Below are 23551 nucleotides of genomic sequence, written 5' to 3' on the forward strand. Positions count from 1 at the left end.
ATATTGAACTTTTATTTTACTACCATGTACCTCATAGCTTAAATTTCAATTACCGGTGCATATTTTCACCAAAACTAATGTCTATAATAATAAAATATTTTAATATACAGAAATAAAGAAGAATTGAGCATACACCTGGAAGTAAACAGTACTATCAAGATAATGACAAGCGGCGTATTACTGATGCAGCAGGAAATCAATTAGAAAGTTCTGCCGTACTATCTGTCTCAACAGAAATCCCATTCCTCTGTCCATAACACCCATACACCACAAAATAGAACGTACACAGCAGATTGCTTTTTCAGTATATCCAGTTATGCAGAAGCAAGGAACGTGTTGGACGCTACAGGTACTCCTCAGTGTTCGTTTAGTCAACATCAGGTGATAATGGGTCGGCGAAAAGAAACATCTGTACAAGAATAGCACCTAATAGAGAAATGGACGAAGGAGGGCAGATCTTTAGCCGAAATTGCACATGCAATAGGAAGACCGTGATCAACAATCCAAGGTAGTCGACAGATATAAACGCGAAGGAAAGGTACACAATAAAGTAGGAAGAGGACAGAAACCAGTGTCACAGGACAGAGACAAACGTATCATCATCAGACAACTCCGCAAAGACCCACATGCAAGTATCTCCAAACTGAGGTAGTGTCCATGATTAATCGATTGTACTCTTCTTGTTGTAGTTGTTGTTGTTGGGTAATTATGTTATAACCTTACTTTATTATAACTTGTAACGTTAAGCTAGTAGTAAGCTCAACCTATAGTATTGTGTTAAGCACTGGAAATTCTTAAGTTGTGTGTGAATTTGTATATGATGCTGGATTTAGAATGTTGAACTAGCATTTGTAATATTTTCTTTTCATGTAATTGCTTGTTGTTGGGTAATTATATTAACTTTATTATTACACTACTGTAAGTGACCATTGCCACCGGGATATTTCTCATTTGTGATGTATTTGTTAATAATAATAATAATAATAATAATAATAATAATAATAATAATAATAATAATAGACAATGGTGTCATGTGAAACCGTTAGGACACTAAGATCGGCAAACTTCCATGGACGAGTGTCAAGGAAGAAGCCATAGGATTAGTGAGATAAACCAGCGGAAAAGACTAAGGTTCGCTATAGAATACAGAAATTGCTCAAATGGCTTCTGGAACTCTGTGCTTTTTAACGATGAGAGTAAATTTAATATCTTCGGATCAGATGGCCGTCAATACGTGTGGGAGCAACCTAATACAGCCTATGAAGAATGCAAGGTACGTCTGATGGTGAAACGTGGTGGTTCGGTAATGGTATGGGGCTGCATTTCTGCCTCTGGAGTGAGTAATCTGCACTTTATTGACACAAAAATGGACCAGTTCATGTACGTTTGCATACTGAACAAGAACGTCAATTAAAGTGCAGCCAAACTGGGTCTGGGTACCCCCTATTATTTCCAGCAGGATAACGACCCCAAGCACACCGCTCACAATGTGCAGTTGTGGTTGTTATATAATGTACCGAAAAGACTGGAAACACCCCCACAATCATTGGACCTCAATCCAATTAAGAATTTGGAGGAAAAAAGTGCAAGCACATAAAGTGACCACCAAGGAACAACTCAAGAGGGTCCTACAGGAGGAATGGAACATTTACGAAGAAGCTCGTGGACTCTATGCCAAGGACGTGTCAATATGTGGACAGCTGCTGAAATTATATCATTATAAACTCTATTTTTTTTTTGGTGTACATTCAATTTTGTGTGATCGATAGAAACATTTTTGTTTATTCTTGTATAGCCAGTGAGTATATGAGCTGAACAATTATTATACTTTGTAGCCAGATGATCGTGCAACGTAAGTATTTATTAATGTGAAAGAAGTATGTATTTTGCGTTAGTATATCCGTACCTGATTGGTGTACGTTGAATTATGTGAGCTACTGTATATTTCTCTGAGATAGTTGTGATTCAACAAATAATGCACTTTGAGACCTGGACTGCCCTGACATGGCCGGTGCAGAAAGCTACGTAATCCAGATTGTGACTGCAGAGCTCCACACCAGACTATTCATCGTGTCATCAGGGAATGCAAGATTCGAGCCTATCACGGTGATGAAGATGACTTCCTGCTGGTAACTCTAGATGCTGTACGCTGGATTGAAAAACTAGATATTCAAATGTGAAACACACATTTCTTTGTTTCTCATGTGTATATATTACGCTGGATAATAAATAGTTGATCAACAAGGAGAAAGAAGTGAAGAAAAGTTTTAAGGGGTTTAAAATACTACAGGTACAATAGGACACATGGACAAGTTGTTCAGAACAGATATATCTATGAGATTTCAATTATGAGACAATAATAATTAAAAGTTATGGTAATCGTCTGGGTTTATGTCATGTACAATAAACTACACAATCTAGATATTTTGCAAAAGTTGTAAATAGAGTCCTCAACAGATATGGAACTACCGTAATAAGTACAAGATTTTAGAATACAGGGCAAATAGTTTTAAAATTAACCTTGAATTTTCATTCCTTTGTTCCTAGAACATATGAAAAGAACTTGAGAAAACTTGGAAATGAAACTACAAGAAAACAGGTTTGGTTTCAGATGTGGAAGATCAACAGCCCATTTTCATTCATTCATTCATTCATTCATTCATCATAAGTTCCCTTTATCCAAATGCAACTGGGCAAAGGAATATTATTTCACCCCAAGTTACTGTAATCTAGATTTTCCTTGGCCTCTCTTTCTGGTCTCCCCGTGGGTGGGGGGGCTAGAATATCACCCAGGGTATCCCCTGCCTGTCGTAAGAGGCGACTAAAAGGAACCCCAGGCTCTTAACTTGGAAGCGTGGAGCCCTGATCTGAGTCCTTGTACAAGGCTCGTCACTTTCATCTATCCTATCTGACCTTCCTTGGTCGTTCTTTTCCAACTGAAGCTATTAGGTTGCGAGGGCTGGAGCCTTTCATCTTCACACCCTTCGTGGCCCTTGTCTTTCTGTGACACATATCTTCATTTTTCGAAGTGTCGGATCCCTTGCATTTTTTCTCTCTGATTAGTGTTAACGTGGCACACGATAAATCACCCGATTGAATTCTGATCTTACAAGTATACTATTGGAGCAATACCTTTCAAATTGTGCGCTCAACGTCATGCAGTTCATAGAAATTACTCCAGATGTCGTTAACAAGTTCATCGCTTCCGTTTCGAGTCTGCCATTTCAGTTTGCCACGATGGCAGAGAAAGAACGGTTGACCGTCGCACAAAAGACGAAGATTGTGTTACTGTTCGTGGCAACGAACAGTGTTACATTCACACAGAGAAGGTTTTGTGCTCATTTCGACACACAGTGGGCTCCCAGCCCACAGACAATACGCAGATTACATCACAAATTTGCAGGTACTGGATCAGTTTTGGAGTGTAAGCGGCCACATGCACGTACCGTACGTTCACCGCAAAACATTGAAGCAGTTCTAGTGACTTTGACTCGTAGTCCGAGTAAATCAACAAGAAGAGCCAGTGCCGAGTTGGGAATTTCACACCGATCTGTACAAAGAGTTATTCAACCCGAGCTTCGCTTGTATCCATAGAAGATGACTGTGGCGCGTAAGCTTACTCCGAGAGATAAGGAGCACAGACTATAGTGTGCAAGGTGGGCAGTCGAGCAAGACCAAGAGGCAGTGCTACACAACACATGGTTTTCGGAAGCAGCTTATTTTTACGTGAACGGTGTTGTGAACAAACAGAATGTTCAATTTTGGGCACGTGAACCTCCGTGAAAGACACACACGGGGAGAAAGCGTGCGTGTGGGGTGCGATGTCAAGCCATGGAATCATGAGTCCATTTTTCTTCGATGCTACAGTAACTGGTGAACGCTATTTAGACATGCTGCGAAACCAGTTCTTTCCTCAACTCATGGCCACAGACACAATGGTTAATGCAGGATAGAGCACGCCCCCATACTGCCAACGTTGTGCTTGATTTCCTACACGAAAGACTTGGCCTTAGGGTATTGTCAAACAGATTTCCAGAACGTTATGAAGGAGGAGGAATGTGGCCGCCTCAGAGCCCGGACATTAACCCATGTGACTTTTTCCTTTGGGGGGTTCTTTAAAGAGAAGGTGTACCACAGAAAACCCGAAAATGCAGTGCAACTTAGGGCCATCATTGTGGAGTTACGCCGGCCCATTCCAGAAGATTTGTGTCGTCGAGTTGTCACAAATGCATGTGTGCGATTTGAAGAAGTTGTAAAACAAAGCAGCAGTCATATTGAACATGTGATTCATTAAGTTGTATTTCCAAGCTGTATTCTTTATGTCTACATCAATAAATTACAAATACTGTCAACAACAAATGTGTTATTCATGAAACAAATCAGGTGACATCGTGTGCCACCCTGTAGATGAGGGTTACCAGGTTGTACCACCACTGTCTTTCTGTTTATTTGTAATTTTACAGTCTTGGGATCCAAACCATTGCAGTCTATATTTTCCACCTTTAATTCTTTACTGGAGAAGCATTGTTGTTAGCTCTTCTGTCACTGTCCAGGTTTCCCTTCTACATTACTTGATCGGTACATCTTTATTCCATACTCCCGAGTTGCATTATGACCGCATAACGTATTTAAACCCTCTCCGTAAATATTTTAGTGCTAGCTGCATGGCTGTTGAAATTCATGTCTTGGACGTAATTTACTGCTGCGTTATTTATTGCATGCATTGCCTGCATTGTTGGATGCGCTTGTGAACGGTTCGCTGTTGAGAGAGCTCTTGCATTATTGTAGTGAAAAAGTAGTTAAAACCTATTGAAATAATTTAAATTTTGTGTGTGTGCATTCCATTTAGTGCTACTTGTATATTGGTGTTTAGTGCTTGTTGGTAGAAATTGAGAGTAGTTATTTGAATTTTATAACAAGTAATTCATTTAGTGTTCAGTAGATTACGTTTTCTACGTCAAGTAGGCTAGCTAGGTGTACTTTGTTTCGAATTTAGGTTTAGGAAATACTTTAGGTGTTAATATTAATTTTTAAAACAATATTTTTAAATATCTGTAGGTTCGTTAGTATAATACTTACAAAGGCAGATTATCATAAGGAGTTGTAACTCATTGTAATTTCCACCGCAACTTTTCCGATATTTCGTAGAGATATCCGTTCAAACTATCACGAAGGTAATAATTTATTACATTAAATAACACGATAAGCCTGTAAACATCGATTTAAAGAGTTAAAGAGAATTCACGGTAATTTCACTGGATAATTACGGTACTTAACAGTTTTTGCAGGTAGCAGGTAGGGACCCTCTTCGGAGGCAGCCCTACCCAGGGAGTGGCGCCCCTGCCTATGTGAGTCCCAGAGCACACTGACCTGGTGTGTAACATCTGGTATGGGTCCCAGCTCAGGGTTACGAGTGAAGACCTCAACGGCATCTACGGCGGAGAAGGTGGACTTCGGTACGGCGAAGATGGTGGAAGGGGCATACCCGTAGCGTCTGTACTCCAGAGGAGCGGCTATGAAAGGCGTCTGTCTCCATGTTAGGGGCGGCCTAATTTTGAACCTGGCAGTAGGTATAAAATGCCTTTGAGTGTGGCGAGCCCATCGTAACAATAGCCTATATGGACAAAGCAGATATGGTGCCTCGGAAAAGGTTAGGGCGTCCCCTGCTAAAAGCGACGCGCAGCTCTTCAGGTGCTGGGGGAACTGTGAAAAATGGGCAACCAGCACCAAACTACATCAAAATTGGAACAGTTAATGTACTGACACTGACGGGAAAGACAGAAGAACTGGTTGACTTCATGATAGAAAAAGATATAGCCATACTTGGACTGTGCGAGACCAAGAAGAGGGGTACAGGGGAGATCCCTCTGAGAGAAGGATACAGGCTGTATTACAGCAGAGGACCTGGAGCAAAAAATGGAGTGGCCATCATACTTAGAAGAGAAATCCAAGAATATCTGGAATATACAAAGTACGTCAGCGATAGGATGATGATGATGAGACTCCAGTTTGAAAATGGCGTGAAAGATCTATTTCATTGTATGCCCCACAAACTGGTTGCATAGATGAACATCTAGAGGACTTCTTAGAGGAAGTGGAGAGACAGATAGAAGATAAGGAAGTACTATTGATGGGAATGGAAAGACAAGGAAAGGAAGATGTTGTAGGGCCCTTTGGATATGGAAATGTAAATCCAGAAGGCGAGTTGTTGGTGGATTTTTGCATGAGGAATCAAATGATTGTTGGAAACACCTGGTTTAGGAAGAAGAACAGTCAGAAGATTACAAGGTATGGCTGGGGAGACAGACGAACAAAGACCACGATTGATTATATAATCATAGAGAAAGAACACCGGAAGAACCTTGTAGATGTAACAGCCATGCCTGAAGAAGCCTTTGGTGGAGATCATAGAGTTGTGATAGGAAAACTGAAAGTTGGAAAGATTGAAAAACCCCCATTAAGAAGAAAGAAAAGAATAAAAAGTATGGAAGTTGAAGGAGAAAAGCATACAAGAAGAATTTCAAAGGGAAATAATACCCTTGGTACCCAGGACAGAGGTGGGGAATGTTGAAGAGGAATGGAAAAGATTTAAGGAAGCACTGGTTGGATGTACAGAAAAGGTGTGTGGTAGAACATCAGGAAATGTGAAGGACAAAGAAACACACTCGTGGAATGATAGGGTAAAGATTAAAGTGAAGGAAAAGAAAATGGCATGGAAAGCATGGAAAACATCTAAGACTGAAGAAAGTAGAAGAAAATATGTGGAGGCAAAGAATTTGGCCAAGAAAGTAGTGGAGGAAGAAAAGAGGAAAAGCTGGGCCTTATTCACACAGAAATTGAGAGATGATATGCAGGGCAGCAAGAAATTACTGTATGGTATCTTAAGAAACAAAAAGAGAGATCAAGTAAACACCAGATTTGTGAAGGATGAAGGTGGCATAATTTTAACAAAGCCAGAAGAAATAAGAAATAGATGGAGGGAGTATTTTCAGAAGCTGCTGAACACAAGAACGGATGACAGTCATTCAATGGACGACCAGGAAAGGCAATTAGTTGACGAAGAAATGGATGAAGAAATTACAATGAATGAAATTGAAATGGCAGTAAGAAAGATGAAGAATGGAAAAACTGCTGGAATAGATGAAATTTCAGTGGAGATGATAAAGGCAGCTGGAGCTGTAGGCCTGCAGTGGACATATTGGGTTCTCAGGAATGTCTGGAAGAATAAGGAGGTCCCTGAGGATTGGCAAAAAGGAATAATCATCCCAATTTTCAAGAAAGGTGACAAGAAAGTTTTGAAGAACTACAGGGGAATTACTCTAATATCTCATGTTGCTAAGATAATGGAAAGGATACTGGAAAGTAGAATAAGGTTGAGGGTTGAGAAGCAGATACAGGAAAATCAGTTTGGTTTCAGAAGTGGAAGGTCAACAATAGAGCCCATTTTCATTATGAGACAACTAATGGAAAAGCATTGGGAGTATGGGAATGATATGGTGATGACATTCATTGATATTGAAAAGGCATATGACAGTGTCCCTAGGACGAAAGTTTGAAACAGTCTGGTGCAAAAAGGAATTGGACAGGGATCAATAAAAATGATCATGGCATTGTATAAGGAATGTTGTAGTTGCGTGCAAACACAAGTTGGCAGGACAAGTTGGTTCAAAATAACTAGTGGGCTCAGACAGGGAAGTGTTCTATCACCAATCCTGTTTACAATAGTAATGGATGACATCATGAGAACAGCAAAAGCAGCATATGGAGGAAGAGAAATGAACATGATGTTATTTGCAGATGATATTGTGATTTGGGGAAAAGACGACAGGAAGGTTCAAGAACAGTTGAATGTGGTGAATGGGAAGATTAAAGAATGTGGATTGAAAATAAGTGTAGAAAAGAGTAAAACTCTTGTTATGACTAGATGAGAGAAAGGAGGGAAAGGTCAGATTAGACTTGCAGACAAGCCCCTGGAAGTAGTGGAAACGTTTAAATACCTGGGGAGTGAATTAATGGAGAATGCTCGACTGGATGCTGAGATTAGTAAAAGGATTCAAGCTGGAAGTTGTTTATATCATAGTGTAAGAAATATGTTATGGGACAAAGATGTGCCAATGGAAGCAAAGGATACTATGTACAAGATGTATTACGTACCCATAACAACTTACGGAGCAGAAACTTGGACAATGACAAAGAAGGATGAGAGTCGAATACAGGCAGCCGAAATGAAATTCTTGAGGAGTATGATACAGAAGAGTAGACGAGACAAAATAAGGAATGAGAAAATCCGGGAAGAAATTGGAGTGGAAAAAATGCCAATCAATCAATCAATCAATACTGATCTGCATTTAGGGCAGTCGCCCACGTGGCAGATTCCCTATCTGTTGCTTTCCTAGCTTTTTCCTAAATGATTTCAAAGAAATTGGAAATTTATTGAACATCTCCCTTGGTAAGTTATTCCAATCCCTAACTCCCCTTCCTATAAATGAATATTTGCCCCAGTTTGTCCTCTTGAATTCCAACTTTATCTTCATATCGTGATCTTTCCTACTTTTATAAACGCCATTCAAACTTATTCGTCTACTAATGTCATTCCACGCCATCTCTCCGCTGACAGCTCGGAACATACCACTTAGTCTAGCAGCTCTTCTTCTTTCTCTCAATTCTTCCCAACCCAAACATTGCAACATTTTCGTAACGCTACTCTTTTGTCGGAAATCACCCAGAACAAATCGAGCTGCTTTTCTTTGGATTTTTTCCAGTTCTTGAATCAGGTAATCCTGGTGAGGGTCCCATACACTGGAACCATACTCTAGTTGGGGTCTTACCAGAGACTTATATGCACTCTCCTTTACATCCTTACTACAACCCCTAAACACCCTCATAACCATGTGTAGAGATCGGTACCCTTTATTTACAATCCCATTTATGTGATTACCCCAGTGAAGATCTTTCCTTATATTAACACCTAGATACTTACAATGATCCCCAAAAGGAACTTTCACCCCATCAACACAGTAATTAAAACTCAGAGGACTTTTCCTATTTGTGAAACTCACAACCTGACTTTTAGCCCCGTTTATCAACATACCATTGCCTGCTGTCCATCTCACAACATTTTCGAGGTCACGTTGCAGTTGCTCACAATCTTGTAACTTATTTATCACTCTATAGAGAATAACATCATCCGCAAAAAGCCTTACCTCCGATTCCACTCCTTTACTCATATCATTTATATATATAAGAAAACATAAAGGTCCGATAACACTGCCCTGAGGAACTCCCCTCTCAACTATTACAGGGTCAGACAAAGCTTCACCTACTCTAACTCTCTGAGACCTATTTTCTAGAAATATAGCAACCCATTCAGTCACTCTTTTGTCTAGTCCAATTGCACTCATTTTTGCCAGTAGTCTCCCATGATCCACCCTATCAAATGCTTTAGACAGGTCAATCGCGATACAGTCCATTTGACCTCCAGAATCCAAGATATCTGCTATATCTTGCTGGAATCCTACAAGTTGAGCTTCAGTGGAATAACCTTTCCTAAAACCGAATTGCCTTCTATCGAACCAGTTATTAATTTCACAAACATGTCTAATATAATCAGAAAGAATGCCTTCCCAGAGCTTACATACAATGCATGTCAAACTTACTGGCCTGTAATTTTCAGCTTTATGTCTATCACCCTTTCCTTTATACACAGGGGCTACTATAGCAACTCTCCATTCATCTGGTATAGCTCCTTCGACCAAACAATAATCAAATAAGTACTTCAGATATGGTACTACATTCCAACCCATTGTCTTTAGTATATCCCCAGAAATCTGATCAATTCCAGCCGCTTTTCTAGTTTTCAACTTTTGTATCTTATTGTAAATGTCATTGTTATCATATGTAAATTTTATTACTTCTTTGGCCTTAGTCTCTTCCTCTATCTCGACATTATCCTTGTAACCAACAATCTTTACATACTGCTGACTGAATACTTTTGCCTTTTGAAGATCCTCACATACACACTCCCCTTGTTCATTAATTATTTCTGGAATGTCCTTCTTGGAACCTGTTTCTGCCTTAAAATACCTATACATACCCTTCCATTTTTCACTAAAATTTGTATGACTGCCAATTATGCTTGCCATCATGTTATCCTTAGCAGCCTTCTTTGCTAGATTCAATTTTCTAGTAAGTTCCTTCAATTTCTCCTTACTTCCACAGCCATTTCTAACTCTATTTCTTTCCAGTCTGCACCTCCTTCTTAGTCTCTTTATTTCTCTATTATAATAAGGTGGGTCTTTACCATTCCTTACCACCCTTAAAGGTACAAACCTGTTTTCGCATTCCTCAACAATTTCTTTAAACCCATCCCAGAGTCTGTTTACATGATAGAATAGAGAAGAGCCAACTAAGATGGTTTGGGCACATAAAGCGAATGAGCGACGAAAGAATGCCAAAAAGGGTGATGGAAATGCAAAGGAAGGAGAGGCCGTGGACGACCACGATTGAGATGGAAGGATACCATCCAACGCAGCATTATAGAAAGAAACCTGGACTGGGACACAGTGTTGGAGGAGGAGTGGTGGAAAGACCGAAGAAAGTGGAGAGGAACCATATTTGCCCCTACCCGGCTACAGCTAGATAAAGGGAAATGATGATGATGATGATGATGATGATGAACAGTTTTTTGGATTGTTGACAATTGTTGCCACATGCACAGGATAATACAAAGTCAGCTGATTCATTATTCCGATAATTTGTAGTTCCCTCCATACTTTGTACTTTCCACCTTCGTTTATTCATCGAGTAAAAGTTAATAATAAAATTAATATATCCCAATAATATTGCACTTCAAACCCCTGGCGTGGTTTTGACAGAAATTATAATAAACAACCTCTTATTCTCAGCATTTAAGGACACTTTTATTCTCCGTCCTGCGTAGTAGGGAAAATAATACTAATCCACCAGCAGTAAAAGTTCATATAACCACATTTCAGCTGAAAATTGTAGTGTAGATACATTGTTGTATAGATACAGTACATTTAGATAGTGCTGTATCTTGCCTGCTATATTCATGTGTTATCTTACGTGTGTATCTATTAGAGCATAGTATTAATAATAATTTGTCTAAGCATTTAGCTTTGTTGGTAATCTTTGAGTACAGTAGTTCTTCCAAATTTCATTTCTGTTTGTGCTTAGTAGTGACATAAGGTACCGGTATCGTAATTAGGATACGTCAGAAAGTAGTTTAAAAATTACTGTAGTATACTGTACAGTAGTATACGAGTCATATCCTATTAGAATTTAGTGTGCTTATTTTATTATTGTAAAATATTTGTGTAGTACTGGTGTAGTAGAGGTATCCGTAGAAACTCTTACTAAAATTCTGTTGTTGTAATTAGGATAGGCTTAATTGCAGTTTGGAATTGTGTAGTTCTTGAGTATTATTTTAGATATTCAGTAATTAACAGCAGTTTTTATCCTGTTAGGGGTTGTAGGATAAAAAATAGTGTACGACTAAGTAGTATTGTAGTGTAGTCGTACATTAAATACCTTATTGTAGTATGATCTTTGAGTAGTATCCCAGACAATATATCCCTCCGTTCATTTATTTTTTGCAAATAAGTTATTTTCATTTTCATTTTTTCCGTAAAGAATGGCTAAGGAGTGAAGGTGTACGAACTGTGAGTGTGGCGAGGCATTGAGGGGTATGAGGGAGGAGTTGGAGAGTTTGAGGGAGATAATTTGGATTCTCACAGAAGACAGGAAGGAAGATAGGACTCCCTCAAACAATGTACAGGTTACAGTAGGTGTACAAGAGGAAGGGGAAGGAAAGGGGAGAGTTGTAGAAGACAGGTGGTCTAATGTTCTAAGGGGAAGGAGATTGCAGGCTAAGGGCTCTATTCAGGATCAGAATTCAGGACAGGTGTCTGTGCGAAATCGGTACGAGTCACTCCAGCTAGAACAACAGAGGGAAGATGAGGGACAGGGAACTGTTGCTGAGATGTGTGGAAGAAGGAGGAAGGGAAAAGGTAGGAAAGGGAAATGTAGAGTAGAGGATAGGAAAAGACAGGTGGAACAGGGTCATGGGAAGGAGAAAAGGGAGGAGGAGGTAGCTTCTGCAGCTATCAGGAAAGATAGGGCTGACCACGAGGGGAGGGGATCAAATGAGGTGGGTAGGGTTGAGGCTCTGGTCATGGGGGATTCCATCGTTAGACACATGGGGAAAGTGTGTGGAGGAAAGGGAATCAGGGTAGAATGTTATCCAGGAATTAGGTTGAGGCAGATGTTGCGGAAAGTAGAAGAGAGGGAGGAGGGGAAGGTGAAGGTGGTAGTGTTTCACGTTGGTACCAACAACGTAAGGCAAGCTGATATAAGTACCAACATAGTTGGAGATGTGTGGGATCTGGTAAATGCAGCACGGATGAAGTTTAAGAAAGCGGAGATTGTTATTAGTGGAATACTGTGTAGGAGGGATACTGACTGGAGGGTGATTGGGGATTTAAATGAGAATATGGAGTGGGTATGTGGGAAACTGGGAGTGAAATTCCTAGATCCTAATGGGTGGGTACGAGATAGGGATCTGCGCTCAGATGGCCTTCACTTAAACCGCAGTGGTACGTATAAGTTAGGAAATTTGTTTGGAAGGGTAATAGGCAGGTACATTCAGGGAAACAGGGTGGCCTAGGGAGCGGTGATAAGGGAGCAGGGAACTGGAAATCAAGTAGGGATGACATAAAATTGTTAGTGTTGAACTGTAGAAGTATTGGAAAGAAAGGAATAGAATTAAGTAATTTAATAGATATATATTTACCAGATATTGTAATAGGAGTTGAATCATGGCTGAGAAATGATATAATGGATGCAGAAATTTTCTCACAGCACTGGAGTGTATATCGTAGAGATAGGATAGGAATGGTGGGAGGGGGAGTGTTCATTCTGGTGGAAGAATTTGTAAGCTACGAAAAAGTTAAAGATGAGACACATGAAATTGTAGGTGTAAGGCTCATTTCTAAAGATAATAGGCAACTTGATATATTTGGAGTGTACAGACCGGGAAAGGGTAGCACTTTATTATTTATAAATTTCATTTTCCGTATTGACAGACTCAAAGTATAGATAAGAAATGTGTTTTTCCACCATTCAATACACAATTTATTTTAATATATTAAGCTAGTACCGGTTTCGGCCCTTTAACGGCCATCATCAGCTAGTACATGTTTTGTTTAGCCATTAGACAATACACAAGTTGTTATATTAGGCATCCGGATGTCTAATGGGGGATGGAAATGTATATAATAGCATATAATTAAAATATCAGTGGTTAGGGTAAAAAGTTACAAATAGAGTATGAGTATGTAAAACATATTAAAAAAACACACAGGCCACAATATACAACATTTAAAAAAGTTTCAACACATTAAAATGGTGCGTATGGGTAGACACTTGTTAAAATCTTCAGTTCATGCTATATAGATTCCATTCTTCTGTCCTCTGTACAGTTACTTCTAAGTTATGTTGATTATATTGCGTAAGGTAATCTTCAAGGACATTTTGAAACTAGTGTATGTCTTATTGATGTGGGCCTTTGTCGTGATGAAATTTTGTTGTGTTATATATCCCAACTTGTGATATACTATGGCAGGTTTCAATATAGCAAACAGCAGGTCTCGAGCTTGTATTTAGAAGTGGTCGGTGGTAACACCTCTCTCGTCTATGTTTGTTCTTGTAGTCTGTAAAGATAAAGTGATGTGAGTATGCCGGTAGTGTGTGTATGAAGGAATGCCTAGTGTGTGTATGGATAGAGTACTTACTATGGTTGTTGTGGAGGTCTTGTGCCGATGTGTTTGAAGGCTTGTTGTGTTCTGCTGCGAGTGCGTCTGGGGCTCATATTAGCTGTGGAGGGGAATGTAGGTGGAGGGGAAGTAGGAGTGGCTGTTGGAGAAGTAGGGGCGGGGTCAGGCTTGTGATTCGTTGGTTTGTTAGAGCGTGTGTTTACTATTTTGAGATAATCATTCTTTAATGTCGGAATGGCTTTGTCAAAAATGATGCTGGTTTTTTCATTAATATCATTAATGTTATGATTGGGGTTGGCGTATTGGTCTAAAGAAATGTAGAAATCTTCGGTTATGTTGAGCAGGGGGCCCTTGGAGTTTATATTAAGTATCGTCATGTCGTTATTGATGTTTGTGAAACTATGCTTGGATTCTTCTACATGTTGGCCTATTGGTGAGAAATGGTTATGTTTTACTGCATTTATATGTTCATTGTAGCGGATGGTGAAGTTTCTGCCTGTACGTCCTATGTAACTTATGTCACAGTTGTTACATTTGATACGGTAGACACCTGATTGGTTGTATTTATTGTTATTATTGACTGTTTTAGTGTTATGTATAATGTTGGTACTATTGTGTGTGGTTTTGAATACTGTTTTAATGTTGTGCTTCTTGAAAATATTAGTTATAGTATATATGTGGGTGTTGTTGAAGGTAAATAGGGCATAGTCTTTTTTGGGTTTGGCTGTTTTTGCTAATTTAGTTTTAGGTTGTGATTTTATTTTGTGAATGATTTTGTTAACCATTTCTTTGCTGTATCCGTTGTGTTTAGCTATGTCGTGGATTAACTTCAATTCATTATTTTGGTCTTCTGTTGTCATTGGGATGTTAAAGGCTCTATAAATCATACTATAATAGGCTGCTCTTTTATGTGTATTGGGATGAATGGAGTCATTTTTTATGGTATTTGAGGTGTGTGTGGGTTTCCTGTAGATCTTGTAAGATAGGTGGTTGTCGTGTCTGGTTATTGTTAAGTCTAGGTAATTTAGTGTACGGTTGTTTTCGGTTTCTTTGGTGAATTTAATTTGGGGATCTAGAGTGTTAAGCTTGTCTAGTATAGTTTGTGCGTCAGTGGATCTATTATCTAACACTACGAAGACATCGTCAACAAATCTGCACCAAATGTAACAACTGTGACATAAGTTACATAGGACGTACAGGCAGAAACTTCACCATCCGCTACAATGAACATATAAATGCAGTAAAACATAACCATTTCTCATCAATAGGCCAACATGTAGAAGAATCCAAGCATAGTTTCACAAACATCAATAACGACATGACGATACTTAATATAAACTCCAAGGGCCCCCTGCTCAACATAACCGAAGATTTCTACATTTCTTTAGACCAATACGCCAACCCCAATCATAACATTAATGATATTAATGAAAAAACCAGCATCATTTTTGACAAAGCCATTCCGACATTAAAGAATGATTATCTCAAAATAGTAAACACACGCTCTAACAAACCAACGAATCACAAGCCTGACCCCGCCCCTACTTCTCCAACAGCCACTCCTACTTCCCCTCCACCTACATTCCCCTCCACAGCTAATATGAGCCCCAGACGCACTCGCAGCAGAACACAACAAGCCTTCAAACACATCGGCACAAGACCTCCACAACAACCATAGTAAGTACTCTATCCATACACACACTAGGCATTCCTTCATACACACACTACCGGCATACTCACATCACTTTATCTTTACAGACTACAAGAACAAACATAGACGAGAGAGGTGTTACCACCGACCACTTCTAAATACAAGCTCGAGACCTGCTGTTTGCTATATTGAAACCTGCCATAGTATATCACAAGTTGGGATATATAACACAACAAAATTTCATCACGACAAAGGCCCACATCAATAAGACATACACTAGTTTCAAAATGTCCTTGAAGATTACCTTACGCAATATAATCAACATAACTTAGAAGTAACTGTACAGAGGACAGAAGAATAGAATCTATATAGCATGAACTGAAGATTTTAACAAGTGTCTACCCATACGCACCATTTTAATGTGTTGAAACTTTTTTAAATGTTGTATATTGTGGCCTGTGTGTTTTTTTAATATGTTTTACATACTCATACTCTATTTGTAACTTTTTACCCTAACCACTGATATTTTAATTATATGCTATTATATACATTTCCATCCCCCATTAGACATCCGGATGCCTAATATAACAACTTGTGTATTGTCTAATGGCTAAACAAAACATGTACTAGCTGATGATGGCCGTTAAAGGGCCGAAACCGGTACTAGCTTAATATATTAAAATAAATTGTGTATTGAATGGTGGAAAAACACATTTCTTATCTATACTTTAAGGGTAGCACTGACGCGGATTCGGAATTATTTGATAGGATAGTCGGCTATGTGGGAAACGACATGGAAAGAAATGCGATTGTAGCAGGAGATCTGAATTTGCCAGATGTCAATTGGGAAGGAAATGCGAACGACAGGAAGCATGAGCAACAAATGGCAAATAAGTTAATATGGGAAGGACAGCTGATTCAGAAAGTGATGGAACCAACCAAAGGAAAAATATCCTGGATGTGGTGCTGATAAAACCAGATGAGCTCTATAGGGAAACTGAAGTAATAGATGGTATTAGTGATCATGAAGCTGTTTTTGTGGTAGTTAAAAATAAATGTGATAGAAAGGAAGGTCTTAAAAGTAGGACTATTAGGCAGTACCATATGGCTGATAAAGCAGGCATGAGGCAGTTTCTAAACAGTAACTATGATCGGTGGAAAATGGTAAATAAAAATGTAAAAAGACTCTGGGATGGGTTTAAAGAAATTGTTGAGGAATGCGAAAACAGGTTTGTACCTTTAAGGGTGGTAAGGCATGGTAAAGACCCACCTTATTATAATACAAAAGTAAAGAGACTAAGAAGGAGGTGCAGGTTGGAAAGAAATAGAGTTAGAAATGGCTGTGGAAGTAAGGAGAAATTGAAGGAACTTACTAGAAAATTGAATCTAGCAAAGAAGGCAGCTAAGGATAACATGATGGCAAGCATAATTGGCAGCATACAAATTTTGGTGAAAAATGGAAGGGTATGTATAGGTGTTTTAAGGCAGAAACAGGTTCCAAGAAGGACATTCCAGGAATAATTAATGAACAAGGAGAGTGTGTATGTGAGGATCTTCAATAGGCAGAAGTATTCAGTCAGCAGTATGTAAAGATTGTTGGTTACAAGGATAATGTCGAGATAGAGGAGGAGACTAAGGCCAAAGAAGTAATAAAATTTACATATGATAACAATGACATTTACAATAAGATACAAAAGTTGAAAACTAGAAAAGCAGCTGGAATTGATCAGATTTCTGGGGATATACTAAAGACAATGGGTTGGGATATAGTACCATATCTGAAGTACTTATTTGATTATTGTTTGGTCAGAGGAGCTATACCAGATGAATGGAGAGTTGCTATAGTAAGCCCTGTGTATAAAGGAAAGGGTGATAGACATAAAGCTGAAAATTACAGGCCAGTAAGTTTGACGTGCTGTAACCGTACAACAGGGTTGCAGATTCCATTGATTATTATTATCATTATTATTATTATTATTATTATTATTATTCTTTCGCATGGGCCACCAGTGGACCACGTGCCAATTTCAATTCCTTCTTCTTTGTTCTTTCCTTTTCTTCCAGTACGCTTTCATCTGTTCACTATGTTTCTTCTTTCTGTCTTCAGACCACTTTGAACTAGTCTTTTTACTTTCCTACCTTGGAATCTTTCTATTTTCAATACTTTTTCCCGAAAGCCTTCTCTATTATTTATTTCTTCTGTTGTTATATTGTTTTTTTCTAAATCCTTTCTTACTTCATTGACCCAGCTTGTCGTTGATTTCTTACTCCACAAATATCTGAAAATCTTACTGGTTAATCTACTATCTTGCATTCGATATAAATGTCCAAAAAACATGTCTCCTTTTCCTCATTACATCTGATATATTTTCTACTTTTTGATATATTTCAGCATTACTTCGTAATTTCCAACCTTCTGCTGTGTTTTGTGGGCCTAATATTTTCCTCATGATTCGCCTTTCTAGTATTTCTAGCTTATCTAAATTATAGTTTAATGCCACACACTCGCTTGCATATAGGCATTCTGGCTTAACTACTGTGTTGTAATGCCTTATTTTTGCATTTTTGGATAGGCATCTTTTATTGTAGATATCTTTGGTGACACCATAAGCTCTCTCCATTTTATGTACCCTCTCCTCTACTGCAGATTTTTCTAAACCATTTTCTTGGATTATTTCCCCTAGATATTTGAATTTTTTTACCCTCTCTATTTGGCCAATATCTGTTTTCAGAAATTTTGGTGTATCCCAAATATTTGTTAAAAATTTTGTTTTTTCTGCAGAAATTCTTAAGCCAGTTCTGCTGGCGATTCTTTCCAAGACATTATTATTATTATTATTATTATTATCATTATTAACCCGATTCATTAGATTTTATATTCTGTTTCTCATCATTTAGACTGTAATAATTAGGGATCACGCATATTATTGTATTTAATCATAGGTTAAGTGAAATTTGTTTGTAATTATTCTGTATTGCTGTAAGTGAGATTTGTTGGTTTCATATAGTCATGCTATGGCTTGTAACTCTGGCTAGATGAGCTGGCATAGTATTTTGCAATCGAGGCTATGTTTAACTGAGAATGTTGTGTGCAAGTAGAATTCCCGGTGACGCATGAAACTTAGTCATCTGCAATCCGCTTGGGTACGCTTAGACAACACTTGACTGATGACATCAGTGCGTGGGCACGTGATTGCGACCAAGTGTCAGTATTCGCCAGCTACTGTATGTTGAAGTGGAAGGGATGAACAGAGAGTAGGGAGATGAGTCGTCATCGCGAGGTTATAAAAGTCGATGCAACGGTGGTGAGAGGTATTCAGATCATATCGTTCAGATCATATGTAACAGTCAGATGTATCAAATGGAAGAAGTGGTCTTAGAGTGATGGTCAGAGCTAAGAGTTGTGTTTTCAAGAGGTCTTGTGATAATCGAGGAGGTCTATAAGTGGTGGTTGTATCCGAGCAGAGACGGGTACTATGCTGATAAAGAAACATCATCTTCTTGTGAGGATGGACTTCACAAGATGTTTCAATAATATTTTCCAATTACTTATAATAAATTGAATGGACGTAATTACATTGGAGCTCTCTACACGCGTACATGGTATGTAGGCCAACTCCTTGTTATATAAGAAGATAACAGCAGACGGCTCCCGACTTCAGCTCATAGGTTTTCCCAAGAATTTCAAGTTCAACAGCAGTGTATGCAGACATCAGGTAATTAAAGCATCAGACGTGTTATGCATTCATAAGATGAAGAAGAATGTAATCAGCGGCGATATCACATCTCACTTCAAATTCATGCCAATAGCTTTTTTGTTTAGATTAAATTTTCTTTTTCATATTACCGCAAATCTCACTAGAGTGGAAATGCAACAGTAATTTAATATTGTCCTGATCCATATCCCTGTATATTGCCAGATATGTGAGTTTATCACCTCACGCCTTGAGATAATTGATATAAGAGGTACGCTCTACCGAATTTTGTTGTTTTTCTTAAAAAAGCAACTGGCGCTCAAACAAATGTTATTTATATTGTGTGGAAGATATGAAGGTATAAGAGTAGTGGTTGGAGTAGCCACAGTATGTTAGCTTTGGGAAGGCATTCTTTCTGATTATATTAGACATGTTTGTGAAATTAATAACTGGTTCGATAGAAGGCAGTTCGGTTTTAGGAAAGGGTATTCCTCTGAAGCTCAACTTGTAGGATTCCAGCAAGTTATAGCAGATATCTTGGATTCAGGAGGTCAAATGGACTGTATCGCGATTGACCTGTCTAAGGCAATTGATAGGGTGGATCGTGGGAGACTACTGGCAAAAATGAGGAGTTTTAGAGTTCAAGACGGCGACTACTGTGTGTGAGTCTGTGATATCCGTGATGGATAATGGTGTAAGATGCAGTGAAAAATGTGGCAAATGTAGAAGAGTAGTTAAAAATGGGATTCTGTGTCGTAAGTGTGATGAATGGTACCATTTTCGTTGTGCAAATATTATAAATAGGTCTGATATTGAAGAAAGTGTGTGGCTGTGTCCTGAGTGTAAACAAACTGGTAGTGAGGCAGAACAACAAGAAAGAGAGACTTACGAATCTATGCTTAAGATTTTAGGAGTGCTACAAGAAGTCTTATGTGCTCTGAAACTTAAAAATGAAAGCTTAAAGGTCAGAATAAAGAAACTGGAAGATAAAGAAGACAGTGGAGTAGAAAGATCGCTATGGACAGAAGTGACACGTAGCCATTTTAGGCCTAATGTTAAACATATGGGAGAAACTACGTACAACTTAAAACAGGGAAAAAACTCTTTGCAGTGCCAAAATAGATTTCAGTTATTGGAGCAAGTTCCAGAAGAAGACACATCAAGTTTTCTGAATAATTTTAAATCCAGTGAAGGTAACCTACAGAAGAAGAAAACCAACCGGAAGTCAAGATCGCCAAACATTCATCTCTACGCAGACAGTCAAGGGCGGGGTATGGCAGAAGGCATCAAGGATGAGCTGCATAATCCAGAAACTGAGGTTTTAGGACTAATAAAACCAGGTGCCAAAACTGAAGACGTTCTTTCAAGTTGTGATCCTGTGTTAGAGAAGGACAGTTATGTGGTGATTGTGAATGGTACAAATGACATTGCTGCAAATGAAGGTGACAAACTAATTACGACCCTCACAGGTAAGATTTCGAAACTATGTGACTCAAAGGTAATTGTAGTTAATGTGCCACCCAGGTATGACATTATAGAAGACTCGTGTGTGAACAAAGCTGTACATGATGTAAATATAAAAATCAAGAGATTAAGTAAGAGTTTTAGAAATGTCTATGTAGTAGATACTTTAGGTCTTGGCAGGCAAATGTTCACTAGGCATGGGTTACATCTAAATGGTAATGGAAAAGCAACTCTCTGTAGACAAATTGCTACAATTATCAACAGAGATTTGCAAACTAATATGCACTTAAAAAAACCCATACCACTAAATTGGCATATACAGGGAAACTTGCCAGAAAACCCAGACCCTTAAATCAAGATCTATGTACAAAGATCTGGGTTCCAGGGACGTTCTCAACTCATGAGTCAAATGTTACCCAATTACACCAGTCAAGTTTTAGGGAGGAACGGGGTCTGAGATTGCTCTTGGTAAACTGTCAGAGTGTAGTAAATAAACAAATAAAATTCAGTACATTGATGGAATCTTATGAGACGGATGTGGTGATAGGAGTAGAATCATGGTTGAGAGAAGGGGTGGGTAATAGAGAAGTATTTCCAGAAGGGTATACAGTCTATCGTAGAGACCAAGGAGATAAAAAGGGTGGGGGGTGTTTATTCTGGTGAAGGAAACTTACTGTTCACATGAATGGTTTACCGATGAAAGGGATGAAATATTAGGGATAAAATTAGTTTGTGATAATATGAAGGAGGTGGGAATTATAGGAACATATAGGCCTGGAAGAGAGGAAAGAGACATGGAAATATTTGAGAAAATAATAGATTATACTCATAAAAACAATAATAATGATATGGTAATAATTGAGGGAGATCTAAACATGCCGTAAGTTGACTGGAATGGAGCTGCAAGTGAAGCCCATGAACAGAAACTGGCAAATAAGTTAATTTGGGAGGGAGGATTTACACAAGTTGTACAAGAACCGACTCGCCTCAACAACTTGCTAGATGTATTCTTGGTTAAACCATGGGAAATTGTTGATAAAACTGAGGTAATTGAAGGAATAGGTGATCATAAGGCTGTAATAATGGATGTAGGACTTGTACCAAAAATGCTTAATAAGAGGGTCACACAAGACAAGAAATTATACAGAAAAACTAAAGTTGATGAATTTGGGACTTACCTTAAATCACAATTCAGTTGTTGGATAAGTGAAGGGAGTAACGTGGATACACTTTGGGCTAAATTTAAAGGAATCATTTGGGAAGGAGAGAAGAGATTTGTACCTGTTAAGAAGGGTAAAATGACCTCAGACCCTGTTTATTATACAAGGGAAATAAGGAAATTAAAAAGAAAATTAGAATAGTAAACAGGAAAATCAAAGAGGGTAGGGAGAATAGAGAAACTAGAAAACAATAATGAGGGAACTGAATAGAGTGAAAAAGGAAGCAAAAGAGAAATATATGAATAGCATACTTCAAGAGGGTAACGACCACAAAGGGAAATGGAAAAAGATGTATTCATATATTAGGAATCAAAAAGGAAAAGGAATCCAAATTCCTACAATGGTGGGAGAAGGGGATGAACACTATTCAACAAATACTGAGAAAGCAAACCTATTTAGTAGGGAATTCAGAGATTCAGTAGAAGATTGTCAGGACTTGGAAACAGTAACAAAAGATAGAAAGGGAGAGACACATAGGGAAATAAGAAGCTTCTCATTCACAAATGAAGATATTTTCAGAGAAATCCAACTGCTTCAGCAAAGAAAAGCAGCAGGAAGTGATCAAATTACTGGGGAGGTGTTAAAGACAATGGGGTGGTACATAGTGCCTTATTTAAAATTTCTCTTTGACTATGTCATAAATAATAGTGTAATACCAAAAGAATGGAAGGAATCTATAATAATACCAATTTATAAAGGAAAGGGTGATAAACAGCCTGACCAGTATAGTTTGTAAAATACTGGAGAGTTTAATAGCAAAGTACATCAGAGGGATATGTGATGATGAAAATTGGTTCATGAGGAGCTAGTATGGATTTAGAAACAAATTTTCTTGTGAGGCACAACTGATGGGATTTCAGCAGGACATATCAGATCAATTGGATTCAGGAGGTCAGTTAGATTGCATAGCAATAGATCTTTCCAAAGCCTTTGATAGAGTGGAACATGGAATATTATTAAAGATATTGGAGGGAATAGGATTGGACGTAAGGGTTACACGTTGGATAAAAACATTTCTAAATTCAAGGGTTCAGAAAGTCAAAGTAGGAAATAATGTATCACAGGAGGAGAAAGTTTGGAAGGGAATTGCACAGGGTAGTATAATCGATCCGTTACTTTTCTTAATATACACAAATGATTCAGGGAACAATATAACATCAAAAATAAGATTGTATGCAAATGATATAATTGTTTATAGAGAAATAAATAACATTGAGGATTGTTCAGAATTACAAAGGGACCTTGAAAGTATCCAACAATGGGTTGAAGAAAATAATATGAAGGTTAATGGAGGCAAATCAACTGTTACAACATTTACAAACAGGAGCTTTAAAACTGAATTTGAATATACTTTGGATGAGGTAGTTATCCCAAAAGATGGCAAGTGCAAATACTTAGGTGTGAGATTTGAAAGTAATTTGCACTGGAAGGGTCATGTTGATGACATTGTTGGGAAAGCATACAGATCGTTACATGTCATAATGAGGCTGCTTAAAGGATGCAATAAAGAATTAAAAGAAAAAAGTTACTTAAGTATGGTTCGTCCATTATTGGAAGATGCAAACAGTGTTTGGGATCCAAACCAAGAATACCTAATAAAATAAATAGATAGTGTGCAGAGGAAAGCAGCAAGATTTGTAACAGGGGATTTGAGGAGAAACAGTAGTGTATCAGAAATGTTAGAGGAACTTGGGTGGGAAAATTTAAGTAAGAGAAGGGAGAGAACTA

The 23551-nt window shown here is 38.3% G+C and overlaps 1 protein-coding gene across 3 annotated transcripts in view; it reads right to left on the bottom strand.

The window, feature by feature from the left end:
* Window positions 1–23551, bottom strand: part of Dus2 (Dihydrouridine synthase 2) — a 178787-nt gene that overhangs the window by 61199 nt on the left and 94037 nt on the right. The gene's annotated exons all lie outside the window — the stretch shown is intronic.

Source organism: Anabrus simplex, chromosome 7 (assembly GCF_040414725.1).
Source record: "Anabrus simplex isolate iqAnaSimp1 chromosome 7, ASM4041472v1, whole genome shotgun sequence".
In the NCBI taxonomy this organism is placed as follows: Eukaryota; Metazoa; Arthropoda; class Insecta; order Orthoptera; family Tettigoniidae; genus Anabrus; species Anabrus simplex.